This window comes from Petaurus breviceps, unplaced genomic scaffold (genome assembly GCF_028583685.1).
Source record: "Petaurus breviceps papuanus isolate PSGF00001 unplaced genomic scaffold, PetGlider_PUasm1.0 90977, whole genome shotgun sequence".
Taxonomy (NCBI): Eukaryota; Metazoa; Chordata; class Mammalia; order Diprotodontia; family Petauridae; genus Petaurus; species Petaurus breviceps.
In genome coordinates this window covers 31,879,594-31,890,581 of record NW_027187391.1, presented here as the reverse complement: position 1 = coordinate 31,890,581, position 10,988 = coordinate 31,879,594, and the positions used below count along the sequence as shown (strand labels likewise).

Here is a 10,988-nt window from a genome sequence, read left to right as displayed (position 1 = left end):
TTGCCTCAGTTTCCTCATCTGCAAAATGAATGGGAGAAGGAAATTGCAAACCACTCCAATATCTTTGCTGAGAAAATTCCCAGTGGGGTGATGAAGAGTCAGACACAATTGAAATGACTGAACAACAACAAAATTGAATTGATGCTCAGTTTTCTCATCTGCCAAATGAGGAGATTGGACTATATGACCTATAAGGCCCTTATTATTCCAAATTTGAATGTGTAAATTGAATTGCAAATGAATGGAAAAAATGATCCCTGATTATCCTAAGGCCCCCTTCAGATTCATAGACTCTACTCCAATTGATGGCCCTGTATTTATCTGTTAAGCTGAGACTTCAGCCAGTAGTTAAAATGCAAACTTATTAAATGTGATGTCCTTTGCTTTTCAGAGTCAAATGTGTTTAAAACCATGCTGATTTTGGTCAAAACTTTACTGCATTTCAGCCAGTTCATAATTAGAGATAAAGAAGCTGGAGGAGAGGGAAAAGAATCCATTTAGCTAAAAAAGGAGAAAATGCTGGCTCTGTCTGAAGGACTTGCTTTCCCCTGAGGATTACATGACTGTTTCTTTCATTTTCTTAATGTTCAGTACATTATGAGATAGTCGCCTGCAGTAGAAAATTTAGAAAGCAATTGAATTTTAGGAATTAACTTGTCATTTGTGGTTATTCAAACAGCAGAGGATTTATTTCCCTAAGAAGCCTATTCCTGGGGATGCCAGTATCTCTGTTGGTCAGAAGTGGAAATTCAAGAGAAGTCTTATATATGTATGTATCAAGTCTCTTCTTAATGGAACAGAGATCTAGAGTCCCTTTATCTATTTCACTTAGAGTGCCTAAGTGAGTCAAATGCCATTCCTAAGGTAGGGTGTACATGCTCAGCAACAGGAGGGTTCTTGGAATCATTCCAACTGTGTGTCTTTGAGTCCCCATGGGCTAAAAGTAAAGAGTGAAGAGGTATTGACCATGTTTCAGTATTCGAGCTTCTAGCAGCCCAGCAACTGCTAGTCAAAATCATTGATGTGAGGGGGACAAGGAAGGATGGCCAGCATACCTTCCCTGACTTAAATGGCTATATTTCTGACAAGACCTTGAACACTAAATAGTAATTTAGTCTGGTGCCAGATGGTGGAGGCCCTTGAAGCAGGCTCCTGGACACTACTCCCATACAAATTTACCTTTTTTCCAGACCTGCCTACTTAACTGTGCTGAAACCCAAACACTACCTGGACCATGAAACCCTGCCTATGAATTTGCTCATTGCATTAGTTTGCTTGGAGCCGATTGTCCTGTTAGTGCCCATTCCATCAAACTATCATGGGTAAATGTACCTGGGGGGGCAGCTAGATGGCACAGTGGATAGAGTGCCAGGCCTGGAGTCAGGAAGAGTCATCTTCCTGAGTTCAAATCTGGCCTCAGACACCTGGACAAGTGACTTAAACCTGTTTGCCTCAGTTTCCTCATCTGTAAAATGAGCTGTATAGAGAAATGGCAAACCACTCTAGTATCTTTGCCAAAAAAACCCAAATGGGGTCATGAAGAGTCAAACATGATTGAAACTACTGAACAAAAACAAATATGTACCTAGGTATGTATTTATACACTATAACCCTTCTAAGCTACTTGAGGATAGGGACTGTTAATTTTGTCTTTGCCTTCCCTATATCCAGCACAATGCTTTGCACATGATAAATGCTTGTTGGATTGAGTTATTGTATCTGTACTAGGTTGAGTTGGGTTAAATAATAGGACTGAGTTTGCTCTTGACCTTATTAGTTTGTTTTTCACTGCACCACACCCTCAGTGTTTCTTGGACTATTGCAGGATGCCAGCCATACTACAGGATAGATGAGTGGATGGATGGTAACTAATCAGTTTGGCTAGTTGCATGTAGAGTGGATTTTAGACTTGTCCAGTAACTGGGGACATAGACATTGCCTAAAACATTCTATTTTTTTCTACTTCTTAATTCATATCAAAACTTAGGGACATGATTGACATTACTATCACTTTTATTGTTGTTATTCAATCATTTCAGTCATGTCCAACTGTGAAAATCCATTTGGCATTTTCTTGACATAGATAATGAAATGGTTTGCCACTTCCTTCTCCAGTTCATTTTATAGATGAGGAAACTCAAGCAGGCAGGGTTATGTGACTTACCCAGGGTCACACAGCTAATAAGTGTCTGAGGTCAGATTTGAACTCAGGAAGACTCTCCTTACTCCAGGCCTGATACTGTATGCACTATACCAGCTAGCTGCCCCATCATATTTACATAGCATTTTTAATTTTACAAAATGTTTTCCTTTTTAAAACCGTAAGTTAGGGAGTAATTCCAATTCCAATACTCTATCCACTACACTACAGTGCCTCTTCATGAGAACTTTATCTGGAGGTTAACGGGGAACCATTGAAGGTGTTAGGACTGAAGAATAACATGACAAAAATGACATTTCAGCAGAAATTAGCAAGATAGACTGGTTTGAAGAGGAAGAATGAAGAGGGATCTGTTCTGATTCATCAATGGGCCAGGAATTTGAATTAGACACCTAAGGGCCTTTCTAGCACTAGGATTATGAGATCATTCCTAAAAGTCCTTCCCTTTCAGAAAGTTAGAAATTCTTAGTACTGTTCCAGGAGGACTCAACTTGAAAATCTTCCTTTTGTTGCCTAGTATAAGTTTTGTTTTTGTTGGTGCCCATCTCTAAATGGAATCGAGAGGTGCAAACCTTTCAGAAAAACAAAAGCAGACGTGGCCAGGTGGCACAGGAGTAAGAGCACCAGCCCCGGAGTCGGGAGACCCAGGATCGGTTCCAGCCTCAGAAACTTAGCACCCACACAAAATAACTGGCCGTGTAACCTTGAGCAAGTTACTTAACCCCAATTGCTTTAAAAAAAGGAAAGGAAAGGAAAAGGAAAAGGGGAAGGAGAAGGAGAAGAAGAAGGGGGAAGGGGAAGGGGAAGGGGAAGGGGAAGGGGAAGGAAAACAAAAGCAGCAGATCATTCAGTCACTTGCCAACTGGCAATGAGAATATCCCTGGATGTGAGTAACTGGAGGAAGTATAAGACATGATGATGCAGAAGGTAACAGCAATAGAGCCATGCACCTTGAGCACCCTTGCTGGCCTGCACATGAAGGAAAGGAACAGTGTTGCCACATCTTGCACACGCCTGATTCTCAAGGAGGTTAAAAGTTTAAAAACTAGGTTGTTTCACCTTTTCTCTCAGGTAGAAATCACAAAATTACAGAACCTCACAGATGGAAAAGACCTCAAAGATCCTCAGAAATAGTGTGGCACAAGGTAGAAAGGGTGCTGAACTTGGAGTTCAGAGGACCCGGATTTAAAACTCGTGTCTGATATTTAATAGATGTGTATCCAGGGCAATTTTCTTTACCTCTTTGAAAGTGTTTGCTCCTCTACAAGTTTCCTATAGTCAGTTGAATATCAAATCAGATTGTGTATGTGTAAGATGTGTAAATGTCTGAGGCCAAATTTGAACTCAGGAAGATGAGTCTTCCTAACTCCAGGCCTAGCATTCTACTCACTGTGTCACCTTGCTTCACCTAGGTACATAACCCAGGCAGGTTACTTGTATTTATGTATTCAGTTTGAGGGAAGTTTTGCTCCCTCATCCCTTTTTCAGAAACTTGTATTCCTGCTTGGAGGGAATTGGAACCACTAGGCTAGATGCTCCGTCTTCTCAGACTAGAATCATATCTACCTGCACCTCTATATATTATCAGTCTAAGGGGATATGATCCCATTCTTAGGTTAAAGAATGTTTCCCTAGTTGCTATCTCTTAAGAGAGAAAGGGTACCCCAAGCTTATATCCTATGACTTGACCCCTTCCCATTAAATTTTACTTACACGAAAGACCATCACAAACAGTGAATAATGAATAAACCCACTTATCCAAGGAGATAACAAACAAAAATCAGAACTTATAAAGAATTCTATATATAAAGAATATACCCACCAATAGACAGTGAGTGAGCTCTCCCAATGGGAGTGAAATACCTCAATTCAGCCAACAGAGGAAGAGCCCTTAATCTTCCACAAGAGAAAATTTCTCTAAGTCCAAAGGGATGAAAGCTTGAAATCAGGGGCATGGTGAGGTACTACGTCCTCTGCAAGTCTGACACTTCCCAAAGCCTTTTTCTTTCTTTTTATCTGTGTTTCTTCCCCAGAAAGAGTCTGGAATCATATTTGTCCTCTCTTAAGGCAGGAAGAAAGAAATATGTCTCTCCTCTCCCAAGTTCTTGTGCCAACTCTGACTCTCACACAAGGCAGTGGGCATGAAGTCAGCATCCTTTCCACCAGTAAGGAGAGTCTTATGAAAATGATCGGGGTGGGGGGGGGGGGGGGTGGGCCGAGTCAAGATGGCAGAGTAGAAGCAGGACCTCCCCCCTGCTCCGGCTTCCACCTTCCCCAATCCATGTAAAAAGGCAACGCCAAACAAACTTTGGAGCTGCAGAACCCACAAAATGACACAGAGAAGCTAACCTCCCGCTGAGAACAGCCTGGCAGGACAGCAGTAATCAGTCAGCGCAATGCTCTGGGAGACCAGCCCAGCCCCATGCCGAGGTTTTAGCCCCAGGGCAGGCCTGACCAGCAGCCGCCTGAGGGACTCCAGATCAGCAGCAGCTGTGGCCATTTCCAGATTTATCAACACATAGATGTGAAGGACAAAGTGAGAGCCTGTTTCTTAGACTCTATGACAACACTTGGACTTGCAATCTATGGATATGGAATCCAATATGAATATGGAATCTTCAATCAAAAGATCTGAGAAGGTTGGCAGGTAGAAGAAGCAGATGATTGGCTCAGACACGGTAACCCCTGGGAGAAAGCTCATCCAGAATTCATGGTCCCTGTCCACTTCTATGAAAGAGTAACCCATACTCCAACTGGCACCAAATAGGTTGATACTCAGATGATCCTTGCACTGTCCTGTGACACACCTGTGCCTGGATACATGAATAACACTGTCAATACCATGCGACTGTGGTCTGCTTGGGCACCAAATGACTTTAACCTCAGTGACTTTAATGTCGGTGACTATATTCAGGCAGTTCTGGACCTAAATCTTGCTGAAAACATCTCTCATGTCCTGTATCCCAATGATAATTTTTTTGAAGGAAAGGAGCTGAGATTAAAGCAGGAGTACTTTATTGTGGCTGCCACTTAACAAGATGTCATCTGATGCTTTAAAGCCTCCAAGTTTGGTACAGCATTTGATGCTTTTCCAGATCAGGTTGCCATTCAACTGAATGATACACACCCTGCCCTTGCTATCCCTGAGTTGATGAGAATTTTGGTTGACATTGAAAGATTGCCCTGGCCTAAGGCCTGGAAAATCACAACAAAGACATTTGCATATACCAACCATACTGTTGTCCCAGAAGCATTAGAGCACTGGCCAGTGGAACTTGTAGAGAAACTTCTCCTACGACATTTACAAATCATCTATGAGATCAATCAGAAACACTTAGATAAAATTGCATCATTGTTCCCTAAAGATGAAGACTGTCTCCGAAGGATGTCTCTAACAGAAGAGGAAGGGGGGGCCCATCTCTGTATCATGGGCTCTCATGCTGTGAATGGCGTGGCAAAGATTCATTCTGACATTGTGAAGACTAAAGTTTTCAAGGACTTCAGTGAACTAGAACCAGACAAATTTCAGAATAAAACCAATGGGATAGCTCCAAGATGCTGGCTCCTACTCTCTAACCCAGGACTTGCAGAGTTAATTGCAGAGAAAATTGGGGAAGACTATGTGAAAGACTTCAGCCAGCTGACCAAGCTGCACAGCTTTGTTTCTGATGATAGTTTTCTATGTGAAGCAGGAAAACAAATTCAAGTTTTCTCAGTTCCTGGAGAAGGAATACAAAGTAAAAATCAATCCATCTTCTATGTTTGATGCGCAAGTTAAAAGGATCCATGAGTATAAGCAACAACTCATGAACTGCCTTCACATCATTACAATGTATAACCGCATTAAAAAAGACCCTAAGAAACCATAGATGCCTAGAACACTTATAATTGGAGGAAAAGCTGCTCCAGGATACCATATGGCTAAAATGATCATCAAACTCATCACATCTGTGGTTGATGTGGTGAACAATGTGGTGAACAACAACTCTGTTGTTGGAAGCAAGTTGAAAGTCATCTTCTTAGAAAACTACAGAGTGTCTCTGGCTGAAAAAGTTATTCCAGCCACAGACTTGTCAGAGCAGATTTCAACTGCTGGCACTGAAACTTCCAGAACAGGCAATATGAAGTTCATGCTGAATGGAGCTCTCACCATTGGCACCATGGATGGAGCAAATGTAGAAATGGCCAAGGAAGCTGGAGAAGAGAACCTGTTCATCTTTGGCATGAGGGTAGATGATGTTGCTACTCTGGACAGCAAAGGGTATGATGCTAAAGAATATTATGAGAAGCTTCCAGAACTGAAAATGGCCATTGATCAGATTGATAATGGCTTCTTCTCTCCAAAGCAGCCAGACCTTTTCAAAGACATCATCGATATGCAAGTTTATCATGATAGGTTTAAAGTCTTTGCAGATTATGAATCCTATATCAAGTGTCAAGAAAAAGCCAGTCAATTATACATGAATTCAAAAGAGTGGACCAGAATGGTAGTGAAAAACATAGCTGCCTCAGGAAAATTCTCAAGTGACCAAACAATTAAGGAATATGCTAAGGACATCTGGAGTATGGAACCTTCCAACCTGAAGATTCCTCTACCTAATGAACCTAGAGAGATGCTGAACAAAGAAAATGGTAAATGAATGAACAAGATGGAGTTCTGAACAATCTGTGGAAGAAGTAGCCAAATATTTTATTGTACCTAAGTATATTTTGCACCATTTCTTTCTTTCAAAATAAAACTGTAATAATTAGTTCCAATTATCTTTTGGAAGAAAACTATGTCTGTCTACTAGAATTGAAATAAAGGACTAAGTTCAAGTAACTTAAGTTTAAGAGAGTTTAAATGCTAATAAGCTAGCCAATTTTTTTTAAAGCATTTGGGGTTAAGTAACTTGCTCAAGATTACACAGCCAGTTATTTCTGGGTGTGGTGCTAAGTATCTGAGCCCGGATTTGATCCCCAGGTCATCCCAACACTAGGGCGGGTGTTCTTACTCGCTGTGCTACCTGGCCACCCCTAGCCAATTATTTTTTGAGACTAGGTAGAACTCTACTGCCATTACCAAAACTTATCAGGCAGAAAAATACTCAGATTTTTAATGTAATACAAATGTGTCAAAGCACTTAAAATATGATCATTTTATTATATTGGAAACTCTTTAACATTATCTCTGGATCCACACCAGGAGGTACTTTATATAAAAAGCTTTTTACAATTTTTGATATAACCATCTAACCCTGTCAAACAATCAATCAATAGACCTTTATTAAGCACCTACCATGTGCCAGGCACTGTATTAAGTGCTGGGTTTACAAAAAGAAGCAAAAGACAGTCTATCCTAAAGGAATTTACAATCTAATGGGCAAGACAACATGCAAACAAATGTATACAAAGTAAACTATCTATGTAGGCACAAAAGTAAAGAGTGATGGGTGGTGGAAGTGATCCCAGGCTGAGGCCTGGCTGGGCATAATTGGTGATATGATAAGGGGGATAAGGATGAATGTACCTTGGAGATCTTTTAGTGTATTGCTTCCTTCATTTCCATCTTGTCCAGTCCAGTAGGTGTGAGGTAGAACTTCAAAGGTGCTTTGGTTTGCATCTCTCTTAGTAATTTAGAGCATTTTTTCGTATGATTGTTGATAGCTTAGCTTTTTTGTTCCTTGAAAAGTGTCTCAGAATTTATCTACTAAAGAATGACCCATAGTATATATAAGTTACATTAAATCCTTATATGTCTGTGAGATGTTTATCAGAGAAACTTGTTAAAAATAGCTTTCCATTACCTATATTACTCTGATTTTGACATTAAATTTGCTTCTTCAAAAAAAAAAAAGAAAAATGATCCAGGGTCGGCTAGGTGGTGCAGTAAGTAAAGTGCCGGCCCTGGAGTCAGAAGGACCCCAGTTCGGTTCCAGCCTCAGACACTTAACACCCAAACAAAAAAACTAGCCATGTAACCTTGGGCAAGTTACTTAATAACAATTGCCCTCCAAAAAAAAAAAAAGTGATCCAGGCTTGCACCCTGAGTTACAAATATGAAGTGCTTTGTAAACCTTGAAGCACAATATAAATACTCATTTTAATTATCTGCTCTGACCTTTACCAAGAATCCTTTCAATGACATTCCAGAAAATGGTCATCTAACTTCTGTTTGAAAATCTTCTCCAGTAAATGAGATGTCCACTATTGCCAGGCACCTTTGAATGGCCCTAACTGTTGAGAATTTTTCCCCAATATCAAGTCTGTCTGCTTCTGTAGAACCAGCTGTTAATCGTTCTGAATTGCTACCAAAGTCCAAGTTGCATGAGGCAGTTGGATATTTATCTTAACAAAAGAAAAAGACTAGATTTTTTTCTTTTTTTTTTTGGTAATGTAAATGTGTGCCTCAGATGAAGAAAGTGCTTGGATTGCCCTCCCAAGCCTCTCCCTGATTGATACCCTTCCTGACTAGAATTTCATGTAAATAAGCAGCATTAAAACTTCTTTGGTACTATACAGATGAGACAGAGGCATAATGGAAAGGATGCTGGACCTAGAGTTAGGAGAGACTGAATCAAGGCTAATTTCTGGCATTTACTAGCTTTTTGACACGACAGTTTACTCATATATTAAGAGGCAGCCTGGAATAGTGGGATAGAGAGTCAATCAGAACTAGGAATATAAAGGGGCTCAGTTTCTGTTTCTGACACATACCATCTGGACAACCCTGAACAACTCAAACTCTCAGTAATTTAGGCAACTAGGACTACAAGATGCAGGGCCAGGGCTGATCTGAATTAGTAGAAGAAATTTCCTTACTGGGAATTCCCTATACAGATGAAATCAGCATAGGTGTTAGCAAAAACAAAAAAGGCTAATAATATGAGGTTGTTGTAAATACCAAACAGGATTTATGTAAAGTTCTATGCACCTGATCAGTAAGTTTGGCTACCATCCCTTAAAGAAACAGTGAATTCACAATATTTTTTATTCAAGATTCTTTCTAATCAGATGGGAATACTTGACAAAGGGCCCATTTTTCTTTGGCAGAGACAGAGATTATAAGTCTATATCTAGTCACCTCATGCTGATAGGCTGAAATGCTCTCCTAATAGCCTTCAATCTCAGACAATTTAAAGTCTCCTTGTAAGTCTGAAATGAATTTCAGAATGTCGTAAGTAAATCTTTCTATATAAGATGGAAATTTACCATTGAGGGAGCTTCAAGGACAAGATTAGGTCCTGGTCTCCTCACACCTGACTTTATAGAAATTCAATTGAGTTTCACTGCTTAAATCAGACTCACTCTACACCTCTAGAAAGATGTTGAAAAATGTTAATTTAGGAGAAAGAAATAAAAATAACTATGGGGCCCTTTTCTGCACATTCAATGTACTTTATGAAAATCTGCCCTATTCTGACTTCCTTTCATGGGTCACTAGACTTACTTTTGCTGACCACATGACAAGATTTTCCCTACCTGCAACAAGGGGAGTTTCTAAATTTCCAAAAGAGCACTCTGTTTTCACAGTTAATGCAGTGGTACACTCATTGCACTGATAGAATGTAAAAAAAATCAAATTTCATTTTTTGTTCAACTTTTCACGATTGAAAGGCAGTATGGTATTATGGACAAAGGGCTAGACTTGGAGTTAGGAGACTTAGGTTTGAAATCTTGCCTCAAACACTTACTATATGATCATGAATAAGCTTCTTAATAAGAATGGCTATTACTTACATCACCCTTTACAAATTGGAAAGTGTTTTTCACTTATTATTTCACTTGACCCTAACAACCCTCTAAATTAGATGCCATTTTTATCTTCATTTTAGAAGTGAGGAAATAGAGGCTAACTTACTCAGAGTCACAGAGCTAATAAATGTCTGGTGCAGGATTTGAAATCAGGCTCTTGTTTCTCTAGGTCCAACGCTCTATCCACTATACCACCTAGGTCAGAGCCTCAGTTTCCACATCTGTAAAATGGAAAACATTAAAGGCCTTTGTAATCTGATTCCAACCTATTTTACCAGACTGCTTTCACATTTCCCCACACACATTCTGCATTCCAGACAAACTGAAATATTTACTATTGTCTGTCTACAGCATGCCATCTCCCATCTTTGCGCCTTTCAATGTACCCCAGACCTGAAATGCTATTGTTCTTTACCTCTAATTTTTGAAATCTTTCATTCTCTTCAAAACTCAGTTTAACTGAGACCTCCTACATGTGGCCTTTCCTGATTCCCTCCCTTTCCTCCCCAGGAAGTGCTCTTTCTATATCACCCACAAAAAATATTATTAAAATAATTCCTTCTTGTTTTATTTCCTCCTTCCCATTGTTCATTCCATTGGTTATAATCCTTCTTTACAACCTGACTAATGTTTAATGTGAAGGTATTTGTAGATCCCATATTTGATTGCATGCTGCCATGGGGGGGGAGGGAGAAGAGGGAGTGGGAGAATATTTGAAACTCGAGGGATTGTAGAACAGAATGTTATAAACTAAAAGTAAATACATAAATTAATAATAAAAAAATAAAATAAATAATTCCTATTCTGACTTACTTCCATGGGATCACTGCCCCTACTTTTGCCAGCAATGTAACAGAATATTCCCCTTCTTGACAGCTTTTTTTAATATTCCCAAAAGAAGACTATGTTTTCCCATAATTGTACTGATACCACCATTACCCCTTGTATACATTTTGCATTGGCTCACCTGTGTGCATGTTTTCCTGTAGTAGAACATAAGCCCCTTGAGGACTAGAATAGTTTCCCTTTTCTTTTTGTATCCTCAGCACCTACTAGAGTTTCTGGCACATAGGAGGTGTTTAATAAACGCTAT

At 39.8% G+C, this 10,988-nt stretch overlaps 1 pseudogene; it reads left to right on the top strand.

The window, feature by feature from the left end:
• Positions 1 to 3,073: 3,073 nt before the first annotated feature.
• On the top strand, positions 3,074 to 6,885 carry LOC138153185 (glycogen phosphorylase, liver form pseudogene; annotated as a pseudogene).
• The last annotated feature ends 4,103 nt before the right edge of the window (positions 6,886 to 10,988 follow it).